The following is a 17,164-nucleotide window of genomic DNA, read 5'->3' as shown; positions in this document are numbered from 1 at the left end:
TTCCCTGTGCTCTTTTGTGCTCCTGGTCACCCGCTCCGGTCCCGGGCCACAATGAGATCTGCAATGTTCAAAGCCCATCCCCGTCAGCTCTCCTGGGGAGTCCTCCCTCCAGTACACAGCTGCCACCAGAACTCTTCGGCCTGCGTTTATAAGTTCTTACCACTTGAGTCCACACTGTTCCTGACAGCACTGTTGTACCTCCTACATCTGAAATGTTTACTAGATGCCCCAAAGGAAGTGCACTCTCTCCTGCCGCCCGCACTCTTCGCCTGCTAGCCAACTTGTAAAATCTCAAGCAAGGGGCAGTCTGTCCCAGTCAGGGGCCCGCCTGGCACAAACAACTCTTCACGGCCCTACTCCTGCTTTAATAGTTCAGGGCCGGCAGAAGGGATGCAGCCCCCGCCCAGTCCGAGCGCACCAACGAACAGAGGAGCCATGTTAGAGCCAGCTCCAGGGGAGAGTTCCCCTCTTTCATCTCCACTTGCGCTCTATCGTAGGACCCCCGCCGCAGTATCCTCTTACCGCCGATATTGCGAAAATGGCGGCCAGGTCCTCTCCAGGTCCCAAGGAAAGCAATCATCCAGGACCCTAGAAAAGCAGACTCTACAGGGCTCCCCGCTGGACACCACTCCTCTGTGCAGCCTCCTGCGACACATCCGCCCTACTCGCACTCTGTGGAGCCCCGTTGGGCCGTCGGGTTTGCCTATGGACAATTTATTCCACTCCGGGCGTGCTCTGCTGTGGCCCCCACTCTGTGCTCCCCGCAGTGTGTCCGCTGGTGCTACACTCGGGTACAACTGGGAACAATCGTCAGGGCTCCGCCGGGTTAGATTACCTTGTTGGAGCACCTCCACCTATCCTCCCTCATTTCGCTTGTCTGCTCCACCAAGATGGTGGCTCCCTGGCCCCCGGGCGATCATCTGCGGCTCTCAGGTCAGGATAATTACTGGTGTCGGCACGGAGCTCTCAGCTCACGTGACCATCTTCGTCGACCCCTAAGCCACGCCCTTAGATCCCACCCTCATGTTATGTTATGTTATGTTATGTTATTAAATCATTTATTGAGCGCACTAACACTGATTAGTTTCTTGGCGCTAAATTGACAGTAACACAATCAAAGGTAGAAAAGGTAGATTAAAAAGCTTGTCTAAAAAGCCAGGTCTTGAATGCTTTCCGGAAAGGTAAGAGGTCTTGGCAGGACCGAATTTCCAGGGGAAAGGTGTTCCATAAGCAGGGGGCTAATGTTGCAAATCTTCGTCCACCAGAACGTTTGAGTTTGAAAGAAGGGGTCTGGAGAAGGCCTAGATGGAGTGACCGAAGGTTACGGGAGGGAACGTATCTGGTGATCAGTTGATTAATGAATTTAGGGCTTTTGCCGTGTAGTGACTTGAAGATCATACAACCTGCTTTGAAGGAACAGCGTTGCATGACCGGAAGCCAATGAAGCTTAATAAGAAGAGGAGTCGCCGCCTGCCATCTTGGTTGCTTCAGGATCAACCTAGCAGCATAGCTCTGAACCATCTGGAGACGCTTGAGTAAATAGTTTGGGAGACCCAGATAGATGGCGTTTGCGTAATCCAGATGAGACAGAACAGTGGCGATCACAACCTGAGTAATAGCTTCTGGTGTTAATAGTCGCCTGACCTTCCTGATATTTTTTAGCTGGTAAAAGCATTTGGAGACCACTTGTCCCACTTGTGCTTTTAGTGAAAGATCACTATCCACAATGACTCCGAGCGTTTTAGCCGAAGGTGATGGTTGCGGAACTTGACCTAGATCTGAAGGCCAGTAATGGGGACCCCAATACTTAGCACTGTCCCCAGTCAGTACCAGTTCGGTTTTACCTGGATTTAGTTTTAACTGATTTTGATCCATCCAGGATTTAATAAACCTCATGGTTGACTGGAAATGACTTATAGATTCTTCAGAATTATCAATGGTGAAGAGTAACTGCAGATCATCTGCATAATTAAAAACTCTCACCTGTTTGTCCCTCAAGGTTTGAATAAGGGGGAGGATATATATGTTAAAAAGATGGGGTGACAGGGAGGAGCCCTGTGGCACTCCACATGGGATGGACTGTTTAACACCAGTCAAATCCCCCAGACGCACCGCTTGGGATCGTTCCTCCAGGAAGGACCTCAGCCAGCAGGCCGCCACGCCCTGAATGCCTGTCTGTCCGACACGGTCGACCAGGATGTTATGGTCGACCGTGTCGAACGCGGCCGACAGGTCCAAAAGCACCAGGGCCTGAGGAGACCTATCTGCACAATCTCGGAGTGTGTCCAAAACTGCGGTGACCACTGCCTCCGTAGAATGTGCAGGCCGAAATCCAGCCTGATGAGGGTCAAAGCAGGAGGACTCCTCCCAAAAATTTGAGAGAATTTTCGCAACGTGTGCCTCTAGAATTTTTGCCAAGTAAGGCAGTAAGGAAATGGGCCTGTAATTCGCCTTACAACCAGGATCCGCCCCGGGTTTTTTTAATAGCGGTATAACCGTGGCTTCTTTGAAGGCGGATGGGACTATACCTGACGACAGGGAGTCATTTAGAAGGGCAAGAACAGGGGCTGGATAAGTGGAAAAACATTCTTTCAGAATACGAGGGGGACAAGTATCCAGTGGGGAGCCAGATTTGACTCTCGTCATTAATTCCAGAAGCTGGCCATGGGTTATGGGTTGAAAGCTGGTAAGGGTGGCATAGCCAGTCTTTATTGCCATGCCTGTTGTGATTGGGGTCTTTGATTGAGGAATGCTAGCTCCCAATGTAGATACAGTAACAGTACCCATAAACTTCAAAACATGTAAACAATTTCTACATAAATAGGGTAGACTGGCATCACTGTAAGAAATAAACTGTACAAATTCTGAGATAATTAGCAAAACAAATATATCCATGCTAGTGAGCGATCTCTCACCTGAATAGCATGAATGGCAGCACATTCCCAACTTGAGCACCTCAACTGTAACCTGTAATGTAAACACGAGCCAAACTGTAGACCTGGAAACTACAGTCGGTGAAACAACAATAAAACAAATGAATGAGCAACAGTCAATAACAGGGGTAGTCTCACACAAATTAGCAACAATCAATCTCAGGCTCCTTTTAGTAGCAAGAGTGTTATTGGCTTCTTCAATCAATGGCTCCTTTTAGTAGCGAGAGCGTTATTGACATCACCCACCCTGACTGTGCAGAAGAATTCCAACGAAGAGCGGATGGAAAGTACCTGCAATTTGTTTTTCTGGAAAACAGACTGCAGACAAACAAGCAGAGAAGACATGAAGTTCACGCTCCCACAAGGGCATACCTGTCGGGCTAAACCTTTAATTAGCTTTGTTGAAAACGTGGTTGGTGGTGAACTGGAGGAACAGCATATCACAGTCCATAACAAGCAACGTAAAAAGTCTGCTCCCTTGAACCTTAAAATGGCTACACGCTGAGCACGTCGTGCCGGATTGCTAACAGCGCACCCATGCTGCATTGCGTCGTTCAGCAGTTCTCCGTGATCCTCAGTGACAAAGACATCACGGAAAAACTTTGCGTATGAGCAGAATGACGGTAGGTTTTTGCATGCGCACATGCGACTCGTGCCCAATTTTTAAACTGGAATAGTGGCGGTTTAGAAATGCCAACAACGTAAATGTAAATGTATAGGCATTTATATAGCGCACTACTTACCCGTAGGGTCCCAAGGCGCTTCGACCGCTGCGAAACCCTTCCTGGCTTCCCTGAGAGATGGTCCCTTAATGGGTATCTCCAGGGTGAGACCAGGCATCCCCGGCGGTCTGGTGGGGCCGTTAGTGAAGATGAGGCAAGCTAATGCCCAGAGTTGCCGAGTGTGATCGCTGATCAGAGTGGGCACCGAGGCGAGAGAATTATCGAGTCCGCTGACCCTGGTCCAGAAACCTGCCAGCGCCGGGAATCGAACCCTGGTCCCGGGCCGTCCTCTGCTCTCGGGTCTGCCGCCTCTAACCAGTGAGCCACACTACTTCACTACGTAAAGACCCAACAGACACCAAGAACAATAGACACAAATTGTCTTACCCATACTGGCTACCATTCGCTGCTAAAATAAAACTGCTACCACAGCGTAGAGGTACAGTGTCAAACAATATTGTTCTCAGAAGAATATCATTTATATCCAAACAAACGCTGAGAACTCAAACCAACACTGTCTGTAACTTGAAAATACTTTGAGCACACACTCTTTCAGATGACACAACAGAGCCTGCAGGTCGTAAATTGGGATATAAAAGTCCATGTGAATACATTTGTACACAACCATGCGCGTCTCTGTGCACGTCCTAGTGTATGGGGACGCCACTCCAATGCAGGCATAAATCAGTTTGTAAAGACCACAAGTGCAGATTACAAGGATCCCTCATGCTATGCGCTGCGTCCGTGTAATAAAAGAATAGTCTTACTGTACTTGAAGGTTCACTCTGCGCAGCTTCCATAAAGTATAAGAAGTGACTCACTGTATTTGAAGTCTCAGATCTTGTTGTTGTGGCCTCTTGAGACAGGGTACAGCACCCTTGAGTAGGGGCTGTCCGTTGTAATGGACACAGGTGAGGCTGCACGGCACGCTGTACTAATTTCATTAGATGCCCTAGTTGCATAACGTGTTTCAAGTGATCTTCTTGTGTGGTCACTAGTGACTCATACTTATTGTGTCTTGTCCTTGTTGTCTGTGCCTGTCGTCTTCTCCCTGTTGTAGCTTCTTCCCAACATGTTGTAGAAGTCATCTTGAGGTCTCTTTTAGGTCACTTAAACCAACCTTAGAGTGTGGGGACGTCTTCAACCCGCCAAAATTAATCTAGTAATGTAGTCCACGCTGGTATGTTGTAATCCAATTAGATTCCTTCAAGTGGATAAAAAAGTATCTTACATCCTGTACAGCAGCCTATAAGTTCTCATCAGCAGGTAGATATATACTGTAGGGCAGCCTGTTAGCTGCTCAGCCTCATCCACCAACTGTCATAACTAATCCAGTCACCCAAACATTCAACTCATGGCCCATTAACCAACATTCCATACAGAACACACACAGGCTGAGCAGCTAGGAACAAGATAATATAAGACAAGAATCAAAAGAATACTACAAATAGCACAGCAGTGCAGTTAGGGCTACGAAGTTCATATAGCCTCCAATCACTAAAGCGTCCCAGCGAGCGTGAGACAAGAGTGCTTTTGAAGCACTGTGTGTCAGATGCTACCTCCTCCTTGAAAAGGACAACAGTGCAGTAGGTGCTACAAGGTCCAGATAGCCCACAAACAATCACCAGAGTTTCCCACGCAGCAGGATATATGCGTGCTTTTGAATCACCCTGTGTTGAACCCTGCTTCCTCCTGGAAAAGTGCAACAGTGCAGTATGCGCTACAAAGTCAAGATATCCACCAAAGAATCACCAGAGTATCACCTCATAATGGGCATGACTGTGCTTCATAATATGGCAATCAATCAGAAATAATCAACAACAGACCTCTATAGAATAAACTAGTTATTCCCTGCCAGAAGAAGAAACCCTTGAATGCTACTCTTCAAACATGGAGTTATTACCTTTCAATCAACAAGTAGGGAGGAGGAATTTATGTCCATTCAGTTCCCCAATTCAATATATCACATAACCATGTGAGAGAATGGACACTTGTAACTACCTAACCGTAGGTTAAATTGAATCACCCTCATAAACGCTATGTTAACTGTGCGGTGTATATCGTTTTTCCGCCCCACATATGCGTTATGGCATTATCATTGGGTGTCCAAATTTGTGCTATATGCTAGCCTCAAGTCTTAGGCAAACACTGGTACAAGTAGTAGTGTCCCGAGATATATGGGCGCCCCCAAAAAAAGGAAAGAGGGAGGATTGTATCTCAAAAACAAGACTTCACCTCAAAAAACTTTAATTGGCGTATGGTGAGGTTTTGTTATTAAAAATTGAGTGGGTATAATTGCAGATCGTGTTACTGGATCTCTTTATATCACTTTAGTGATAAAAAGAGATCCAGTAGCAGATCGTGTTATTGGATCTCTTTATATCACTTTAGTAATAAAAAGAGATCCAGTAACATGATCTGCAATTATACCCACTCAATTTTTAATAACAAACCTCACCATACGCCAATTAAAGTTTTTTGAGGTGAAGTCTTGTTTTTGAGATACAATCCTCCCTCTCTCCCTTTTTTTGGGGGTGCCCATATATCTCTGGACACTACTACTTGTACCAGTGGTTGCCTCAGGCTTGAGGCTGGCATATAGTACAAATTTGGACACCCAATGATAATGCCATAACGCATATGTGGGGCGGAAAAATTATATATACCGCACAGTTAACATAGCGTTTATTAGGGTGATTCAATTTAACCTACTGTTACTTAGTTACAAGTGTCCATTCTCTCACTTGGTTATGTGTTATTACCTTTCCACATCTCCTGTTCTGGTTCACTCCAGATGTTAGAGAAACTTTCTTGGACTCCTTGACTACTGCTCTTCAATTTGATTCTTATATTTATATTTTCTGAGACATCAGTGTTGATAGCTGGATTCAAAATGCTAATTAAAAAACTAGACATTATTGATTGTTGTCTATATTTTCTAACTTATCTAATGATTTATAACTATGACTGATTTACAAAATATTATTCAATAAGAAAGATTTGTCATGTTCTTTGCTATAAAATAGTTATGTGATACTGATCTCAAGAATACTATGACGAGTCTCGGAGTACATGAAAATAGGTTTGATATTTGTTTTTATATTTGTTTTATTATTATTGTTAGATATATTGTGTGTATTATTCCTAATTTTATAGTTTTTCTATATTTACATGTGTCCTTTCATTTACAGTCTTCAAAATAAAAATAGTGTTTGAGCTTATAAAAACAGTTAATAGGTGAGGATAGCCATTACTATCAGATCACATCCAGACTAGTCACAGGTGTGTGCTCTCTGTCTCTGTTTCCCTGCCTTGCTCCCAGTTTAGTTTGTGTGGTGCAGGTGCCATGATCGGCAGCAGTTCACATTAGGTGTTTTTAATATATCACTTCATACCATAGATATCGTTTTTTGCAGATTCTAACCCTTGTAAATAACTGATAGTAGTATTGCCCTGTCTCATGTTAGAAGTATGGAAGACCAAATTTGCTGGAGATCAAACTGTAACCTGATAGTGATAGCAGGCAGTGTTTAACCCACTTAGGCATTTTGCTGTCTAACTTAGAGTGCTCCTGATGTGCATGGCGAGATCATCTTCTTCTCCATCATGTGTTTCCCGAGATCCAAGTTGATAACATTTTGATTTTTGAAAAGGATCCCACAAAGAAAACATGTCAATTGCGTAAACATTTTAAGCCCCGTTTCATAAACAACAAGGCCAATTAGAATTAGACTTACAAACAATAAAACCTTTGAGTAAAATGCTTCTTTAATTGTTCCATTTGACAAAGCAATAGCATTTTAAACTGCACCTTTAATAAATCCCCCATTTTTTAAAACTCTTTATTCATGACTGCATCAGAGAAAAATTCACTGTACTTCAAGACAATACACGTATTACAGTCAGTTTTTTCATTTCCGCCCCCTGCATAATACATATGACAACTTCTGCCGATGTGGGCGGTCATGTCTTATCCTTGTAAAGATGAATCTCCAGACATGTATCGCAAACATTCAAGATCAAGTATAGACAAAAATCAGATAAAGGAGGTTATCAGTATGTACATCATTGCCATCATTAAAAAGAAAACGGTAAACTCCCCCCTCCCCAACATTTCCCACCACAATCCACCCCCCCCCCTCCTGGCCGCTATAGTATCTTCTCAGGGACTTCCTCCTGTTAGACTATACTGACTTGTAATCTGTACTGCAGTGGTGCAAGTAACATGCGCTACTCTATGGGCATCAGGGTCCATCGCAAATTAGGCCCTACTACACCAATTGATTATTGCGACCCAGCTTCCTGTGATGGCATTAAATCTAACCCTTCCAATTCCAGCAACATGGCCTCCCATTCCAATGTTATGGGGTGTTTCCTCTGACCTCTCTCCTCCTCTCTCCTCAGGGCTGCACCCTCTGCACGACCCCACCGCAGCAGGTCCGACTGCCAGGTAATTAACCTAGGAGTCCTGGGGGATTTCCACCTCATCGTTAAAGCCCTAGCTGCTTAAAGAAGAGCCAGGTCCAGGAATTTCAATTTAGCTTTCAATGTTTTAGATCGTCTGCGGAGTCCTATCAGGCAATGCAGAGCCTCCACCGGCACCGGCAGTTGCGTGATCATATGGAGTGTCTGGCAGATCTCCGCCCAGTATCCCCTCTAATAAATCCCAAAATGTCATTGTCCAAACATTCTCCACGTTCCTGGGCGGGTTACAGTCTAGATTTGTGCCGCCTACAGAGATGCACCACAATGCGCGCCATTTTCGCTGGTATTTCTGCAGCCAGAATTGGATATACAGTCACCTCCTGGATCCGGCATTGTGGGATAGATCCTCCACCGAGTGGGCGCGACACAAACGTAAGTACCTGGCACCTCTCTCCCCACAGGAAGCCCCCCAACACTTTGTTTGTCCAAGGCGAGCCTTTCGAGGGTCCAGACTCTGATATCATTCCTTGGTATCAGCATGACACCATCCCAAGGCGCGTTTACCACAAGTCCTCACTAAGTGATGACGCCATGCCGGTATGGCACCTGACGGTCCGGACGGAGTGTTTGACCTCCATTCAGTCATTGGGTCCGTGTGGGTTTGATGCCACCCAGACTGTGTTTTACAGACCTCAAGGTGGAGCCCTGACAAGTAACCACCTCGGTCACCCTTGTAACATCAGACGCTGGGTCTTCCATTCCATATTTAGTCAGACGGGGGGATCCCTGGGATCTACTGGTTGAACGATAAATGTTGGCCTTTCCTGTTTTAAGAGGAAAGAGGTCACAAAGTGCAGAGGGTATTTGAACAATTATAAGAATAGTTTTCCACAAAGAAAATAAGATCGTTAACAATCTATATTTATTAAAAAAAATTTTTACAATCAATCACATAGTAAAAACAAAGCAAATTCATACAATTTTCACAAAACAATTTAAAATCCAAGTGAAAGGTACCTTGGAGGAATAAAAATCAACAGTATTACACATACATAATGTTACGGTACGCGGAAAGTGGAGACATAACTATAACATATGTAAAAAAATATACAGCAAAATACATATGAATTACAACAAACCATACCCTGAGTGAAGACCCTGGTTTTTAACATTGTTGCCTCAAACAGTCTACCACCTTTGGCCTCCCCTTTAGGACACTCGTTACTTTAACATGTCCATTCCATGCCATGAATCGATGGGGCCAGACATGATTAATTTTTAGGTGAGCTATTGGATCTCACCAGGCTGCTGCCACATTTCTTTGAAATGCATATTACCTACCGGACTAGACACTATAGTTGCACAAAGAGTGTTTGACCTGTGTGATGTAAGCAATTGCCACGTTAAACGCACAGTGGTGTTACATAGGCGATTTTAATTTTCATGCGGAAGCTCTCCATGATGAAGATACCTGCCACCTAATTTCTACCTTAGAAACGTTATCATTATTTCAAAGAGTTACTGGACCTACACATCAGGCGGGGCACACTCTCAATCTGATCTTCTCTAATTTCCCCAGCCTTAATTGTGAGCCTCCATTGCCTATGACTTGGACTGACCACCACCTTGTCAAGTTTAGTATTTGTATACCAACTGACTCCAGGCCCTCCGCTTGCTCTGACACTAAACTAATGCGGCCCTGGCGGAAGCTGACCCCAGAAGCATTTTCTTCTATTTTTATACCCCCTAACCCCCATATCACAAACATCACTTCAACTGTAGCCCAACTAGAAGCACCAATTAGGGGCACTCTGGACACCATTATACCTGAAACCACAGTTAAGGTGAAATCAATAGCTTCGCCTTGGTTCACAGATGAACTCAAAGCGGATAAATCCGAGAGTAGGTCGGCGGAACGACTGTGGAGAAAGACTGGAACATCTGAAAATCGGTTGAACTATAAACGGGTTCATGCTAAATACTTAAAAAACATAAAAGCTGCAAAAACCGCTTATCTCACCCTAAGGATTAATAAAGCCGCCCACTCGAGTAAAGAACTATATAAAATAGTTAATGAGTTTACCTCTCCACAGGTGGAGCAGCCGGCATTTTTGCCCACTGCTCAGTGGGTTGACTCGCTTGCAGTCTATTTTGATAATAAAATAAAGATTATCTACTCCACATTTGCTGTCCTTAAACCAGATATCCATCAAATTGGTGAAATTTCTCCCCGACACCTCTCTTCCCCCTCCCACATTGAGTCTCCATCCATTGTGGAGTTTGAGCCCACTACCACGGTGGAAGTATTAGAAGCTTTTATGAAGGTGAAATCTGGTTCCCCCACAGATGCCGTGGTCCCGCGTAAGTGTGATAAGATCTTTCCATCACTGGTTGGCCCCATTACCAACATTTTAAATGCCTCTTTTAATTCAGCCTCGTTTCCCAGTTGCTGGAAGGTGGCCCAGATTAAGCCTATTCTAAAAAAAAACAATAGTGACCCTACCACTCTGTCCAATTATAGGCCGATCTCGCTTCTGCCTTACTTCGTGAAGGTACTGGAACACCTTGTTAATAAGCGAGTTTCAACTTTTATAGAGGAACAGGGTCTCTTTGATCCCTCGCAATCAGGGTTCCGTCCTGCCCACGGGACGAGACGGCTGTGATGGACAACATTCGTCTCACTCTAGACAGGGGTGAGTCTGCTGTCCTTATCCTATTGGATTTATCGGCTGCCTTTGACACCGTCTCCCACAGCGTGCTCTGTCAACGACTGTGGGAGATTGGTGTCAGAGGCAAAGCCCGTGCTTGGTTTGAGAGTTATCTTGCAGACCGGCTCACCTATGTAAAGGTTGGCACCCTCGAAACCAGTAGGATCCTCCTCTCTGTAGGAGTCCCTCATGGATCTATCCTAAGTCCCCTGCTTTTTAATCTTTATCTTACCCCCCTAGCCAACATAATAAAATCTTTTGGGTTTTTAACAGTGTCTTACGCAGATGACACTCGGGTGTTGATTACCTGCAGTTTGGACTTTCTTGATACCCGTTCCAGATTCCAGAAATGCATGATCGCGATTAAGGACTGGATGAGTGCCAATAAACTCCAACTGAACTACAGCAAGACAGAAATAGTGCTGTTTGGTAAAGCCAAGCAGATATGGTCACAAGATTGGTGGCCGCCTGAAATGGGACTCTGCCCAGAGCCTAAGGAGGTGGTACGTGATCTAGGAATCATGATTGAATCTACCCTTTCTATGAAGTCCCACATCAATCTTGTGTCCCGTACCTACTATGGCATCCTATGCAGGCTGCGTAAAATATTTAAGTGGCTTCCCCTTGAGTCTAGGAAACCTCTGATTCAGGGGCTCATTATCAGTCGTTTCAGACTATGGTAATGCTTTGTTTGCCTCCATAAATGAATGCCTGTTGACCAATCTACAAACGGGTCAGAATGCCGCAGCTCGGTTGGTGCTTGGCCTGGCCCCCAGGTCATCAGCCCTGCCTAGTCTCAGGGAACTACACTGGCTCCCGGTGCGCCAAAGAAGTCACTTTAAGATACTCAGTATGGTGCATAAGCTTCTTATGGGAATTGGCCCTTCCTACCTAGCAAATAAATTGGTTTGGTATAATCCTCCCAGACTATTAAGATCCAGTTCTAAATGCCTCCTGGTCCAGCCAAGGGCCAGAACCACGAGAAACGGCTGTCGGGCTTTTTCCTATATAGCCCCCCTACTTTGGAACAAACTGCCCCTCCATCTGTCATCCATATCCAATCATTCGGCATTTCGGAAGGCTCTGAAAACATGGCTTTTCCCTAATTAACCTGTGCCACTTCCTTTAATTCATGGTTGCTGTCTCTCCCTGCTAGCTCCTTGAGACCTTTTTGGTGATATGTGCGCTATATAAGAATTTATGACTTATGACTTATGACATAGCGGAACTTGTTGCCGTGATTCTCCTAAATCGTCATGAATGAAATTATTTTCTCATGTTTTCATTATAGGTTGACTACTGCAACCACTACACCCTTCTGATGCAACAAGATGATAAAACTAGGTGAATACACCATATTACCACGGATTCTAGTGTAGATACATCACTTTTTATTAGGTCCTGAAGAAATGCCGCCAGGTCCACCAGACTAATAGGCAAGAAACATGCCGAAAAAGTAATTTGAACGCAACAATCTGCAACATCATTGCAGAGAGTCGCCACACTATTTTTTAACCAGGGTGAGAGGCAGGAGCATTAAAATTAGTCTTCCTGACTCTTCCCATTCTCTGTTTTAACTCACAAGGTTTACTTGAACCTACATTTTTGCACTTCTACAATTCTACACTTCTAGGACCCCTCACACCCACTGCACCATTCGGTAAGGAATAAAAGATCTCTGCCAAGAGCCCCTACATGGGGTGCCCATCGGATATTGCAGCGCCGACCCGACGAGGAGCGTGCCCGATGATGAAGCATGACACCCAGCGGGCTGGGTGTGTGAGGGCCCTCATTCCGAAAGGAAGGATTCCCCGTCCTTCCTCTCGTTAGCCACTGTAGGATCCCGCCTACTCCTTTTTACCTTTACTCCCCCCTTAGGAACTGCATACTCAATTGTTTTTTACTTAGACTAGGGCCCGTATGTTGGACCTTTATAAGCCCTTCGTCCCTCTTCCTTGATAGCATTGTCCAAACTTTCTCACATGTGTGAATTTGGAAGTATTCTTTTTGCCCTGTGGATCAGTTATCCCTGATCATACCTATCTCGCTTTAGACTCATAGTAAATGTAAATTTGTGTGTCTTGTAAAGCACACTGCTACCCGGAGGCGTCCTGGCGCTATAGACCGCTGGGGAACCCGTCCTGGCTTTCCCTGTGAGATGTTCCCTCCTGGGTATCTCCAAGGTGAAACCAGGCATCCCTGGCGTTTTGGGGGGCCGTTGTGGAGATGAGGCAAGCTAATGCCCAGAGTTGCCGAGTGTGATCCCTGGTTAGAGTAGGCACCGAGGCGAGAATTATCGAGTCCGCTGACCCTGGTTCACGACCCTGCCGCATGGGGAATCGAACCCTGGTCCCGGGCCGTCCTCTGCTTCCGGGTCTGCCGCCTCTAACCAGTGAGCCACACCACTCCTAGTAGAGCAACCCATTCAGTTCATGGCAGTATTATAACTCATAATGCACTGTTTTAGAAGGAATTGTTTTCTTAAGCCAGAGTTCTACATGTTGCCACCTTCAAGAGAGGAAAATGGGTTGTTTGAAACTTTTCCTTGTGCACTGCAAAACTCTTCTTTTGCTGAAAATAGTCAAAAATCTACATGAGTTTAAATTTGGACTTCACTTTTCTGTTAAATATTGGTAGGAGGGTTTAAACCTTGAACTTAGAACAGCTTGTTAGCTGTATAGCCGAAATATCAAACCTCTTAAAGTATCAAGAGACTGCCTCGGTAGTGACAAGCCTATTGTACAGAAGCTTTTAACATACTATTTTTGTTACATTCGTGACAAGTAGTGAATTTATTTGACCCCAATCACTGGTGTTTGGCTCCAGTCTGCTTCACTCTTTATTCCTGGTGGTATGGAGTTTATATTTGTATTTTTTGTATGACAGTGAGCATCTCCTCAGCCGCACTATCAACTGCTACAGAGCTTGCTTGAAAAGTATCATATGGTGTGGAAAACACTTTTGAAAGGATGTCCTCTCAGGCCCCTGTTCATCTCCAAGTGGTACCTCGACATCCATTGATGTAAGGCAACTAATGGGTGCAGATTTACTACTTTTTGCAATTCACCAACATTCCCGGTGGTATGGCTGGAAAGCTGCACCAGGCACAATTTTCCAGATGTGCTTCCCATTGAGGGGTGGAGGGTAGTAGAAAGTTCACTGGAGCATAAGCTCAATTGTTGGGCGTGAAGAAGTTGTGTTTGTATTTGACCTTTATAATGCTTGCCTACGAAGGGTCAGGATTTCTAAACAACATGCCTGCTGCATGTATGAGTCAAATAGGATAATGGCCAAGATAGCTGCTGAGAACTGTACACAGGATCTCAGAGGTTTTGAAACTACGGCGTGAGAGTTCACTTTTCTCTACTGAGCTACGACAGTGCTAAGAGCAGCAAAATGCAGCTTGCAGGCATCATGATGTTTCAGCTATCCATGGATTTTAGAAACACTTGTTTCTAATGGGCATTCTGGTGGTTCTGTTCTTAGTTGGTGTTGAATCTTGTGCCTGCGGGCAGCCCAGGGATGATCATGAGAAGGCAAACCTAAAAGCACTACAGATTGGCCAGATTAAGGTGATTAAGTGTGTGATGAAAGCCATAGCATGAACTTGCAGCACCTGTTCTCATGATTGTCAGATCCATAGCTAGTCCACTAAGTAGCAGATTTCAGAATTATTATTTCAGAGTTATTGCTTATAACCCAAATGTATCCATATCGTTAACCACCTTTATCATAGCAGGATTCAAGAGGCAAGTACCCTTCATCCTTTTTCTCAGAAGGGAGACATGATAGACTGGTGGATTTTTAAGACTTAAAGCAGAGAAGAGTATATGCGGTCCTAGAGTGAATCTCTTTAGTCCTTTAAGCCAAATAATTCGGGTTAACAACTAGATCTTGCACCTGGCATTAAATGTGGGGCTCTGTTATCTTTCGGCATTATTGTAATTGTAATTGTATTTAAAAGCGCTTACAACCCCTCACGAGGCGTTAAACTGCTTTTTGGCAAGTAGCATTCTGCTCGGCTGGTGGCTGCCCCCTTGTACCTTTGGAATTCCATGGACAGTGAGACTTATTATATACTCAGACCCTTGTGACTCAGGCACTCTTTTCATTTAACGAGTCCCGAGAGTGCTTTCACCCTTCACATTATTCAGTGATCGGTCCTTTCCCCCAGAGAACATGGTCCAGTGAGAAGTGTTGCTTTTTAGGTAACTATAAGGACGAATTCTATTGTTGGGACCCATTGTTATTCTACTTCAGCTCTATCTTCCATATCTGTTGGTGTCACCTTCATAATTCTATGTAGGCACTTGACCTCATATCTTTGGGACCACTACCTTTTTATACCATGGAATAATCCGCCACCTCATCTAGACCTTTGCTTGCCAACTTGTGTTGAGCACCCCACGCAGTCACACTACAAAATTTAATGCATGCCCTGCAGATTGCTTTTAGCCTCTGACCCTGAACCACACAGTCAGCGCCCTGATGAAGGATATGTTTATTTCATAAAAACATCCGAAACGCACGTCTGCACATTTTTTCTGTTATTGTTTATTCAAACATGGTCATTGAATATCTGATGTATTCAACATCTTCATAGAATGAATTATTGTTACTTTTTGTTTCTGTGATTGTTTCTCTTTTTTGCCTGTCATGTGCATTGTTCATTTGTTTGTGTAATGTTATATTAAGATAGTGTGTAATTTTTGTTATTTTTGTTGTTTGCACTGTTACACTTTATGTTAGTTATGTATAGAATTAACTATAGTGTTGTGGTGAATGCACCTTGTAACCAAATGCATTAATATATTCTCTTGTTTTTTTTAATATATAATGAATTCTCCTATATGAAAAAAGAAAAAAAATATTTTTCATATTTTTGATACTCTAGATAATAAATTTGAAAAAACGCTGATCTGTATACGAACAATTTATCATTGACGCAGTGCACATCATTAATGGAGAAGTTTTGTTGTTGTTTGCATGCTACTTTGGAACCCAAAAAGGATTAGTAGTGAATTAGTATAGGGAAATGTTAAATAATTTGAGCAGTGGACACATGAGTCTGGTATTTAGATTGAAAAGGAGAATGGAGGGATAGAAGAGGGAAGAGTCTGAAAGTGTTTATTGGAAGATCATAGTAGTAGTAGGAATTTGGGGTTGAGTATAGGAGAGATGGAGGAGGAAAGAGTTTCTAGAAATAGATTAGGTAGATCATAGTGGTAAAATGAGGTGTCGGATTCGTCTAAGGAGGGATACATGAGGGAAGAATTTAGAAAGGGTTATTTGGGCGATCTTAGTAGTAAAATGAGGTTTGGGGTGATGCAAGGAGAGATAGAGAAGCAATAGTCTAGAACGAGTTATTTCGAAGATCATAGCAGCAGAATGAGGTTTGGGATGAGTCAGAGAGTGGAGGTAGTGGATATATTGAGAGAGGTACAGGGTGAAACATATGGTAGTGCATTGGAAAGACCATATTTAAAAAAAAAAATTTTTTACAGTAGGACTAAAGCAATAAATGAATAGAAATATAAGTACATGCAAGGTACAAATATATAACGAAGATAGTATATACATTTACTCCAGTATTGGAACTTTCATAGATTCACATGCCTGAATCATTCCCCATCGTCGAGACGGGAGTCTCGAGTATATAAAAAAGCAGTATAGCAAACTGAAAAGAGGCCTAGGCCCATTTTCCTTTTGCAACCCATAGCCTTTGTTATGTAAAAAAAGGCCCTAACTTTTCCCTGAACCAATCAGAGCTCCTCACCCTCTAGAGCAGGGGTACTCATAGTACGGCCCGCGGGCCAGTGGCGGCCCGGCAAGCCTTCCCTGGCGGCCCGCGGACCCCCGAGACATCATACCTGTGTTTTCCGAGTTTTTTTTTAAAGTGTCTGCAGCAGCGAGAGAGACTCTTACTGCTTTGTGGGGGCTGCCGGCGGGCGATCCTAGGAATGGCCAGAGTAAAGCTGCAGAGGCCTAAGGAGAGGTGAAATACAAAGGCATCATTAACATGCAAATTGTCTTTTAATGACCTTTGAAGTGCTCGGGTGCAGCTGTGAGTGTGTGTGTGTGCCCCGGCTGGCGCACAGGCAGGGTGAGGTGACAGAGGGAGTGGGAGGGAAAGGGAGGGGGACGGAGAGAGAGAGAGAGAGAGAGAGAGAGAGGGAGTGAGTGAGTGAGAGGGAGGGAGGGAAGGAGTGAGAGGGAGGGAGGGAAGGAGTGAGTGAGAGGGAGGGAGTGAGTGAGTGAGAGGGAGAGTGTGAGAGGGAGTGAGTGAGGGGGAGTGAGGGAGTGAGTTAGGGGAGAGAGGGAGAGGGAGGGAGTGAGGGGGAGGGAGTGAGGGAGAGTGAGTGAGTGAGTGAGGGAG

General features: G+C 44.5%; 1 protein-coding gene across 1 annotated transcript in view; it reads left to right on the top strand.

The window, feature by feature from the left end:
* Positions 1–17,164, top strand: part of LOC147703025 (uncharacterized) — a 331,974-nt gene that overhangs the window by 80,609 nt on the left and 234,201 nt on the right. The gene's annotated exons all lie outside the window — the stretch shown is intronic.

This window comes from Lissotriton vulgaris, chromosome 7, assembly GCF_964263255.1.
Source record: "Lissotriton vulgaris chromosome 7, aLisVul1.2, whole genome shotgun sequence".
Lineage (NCBI taxonomy): Eukaryota > Metazoa > Chordata > Amphibia > Caudata > Salamandridae > Lissotriton > Lissotriton vulgaris.
The sequence above is the reverse complement of the archived record's forward strand: the minus strand, read 5'-3'. Positions and strand labels throughout refer to the sequence as shown.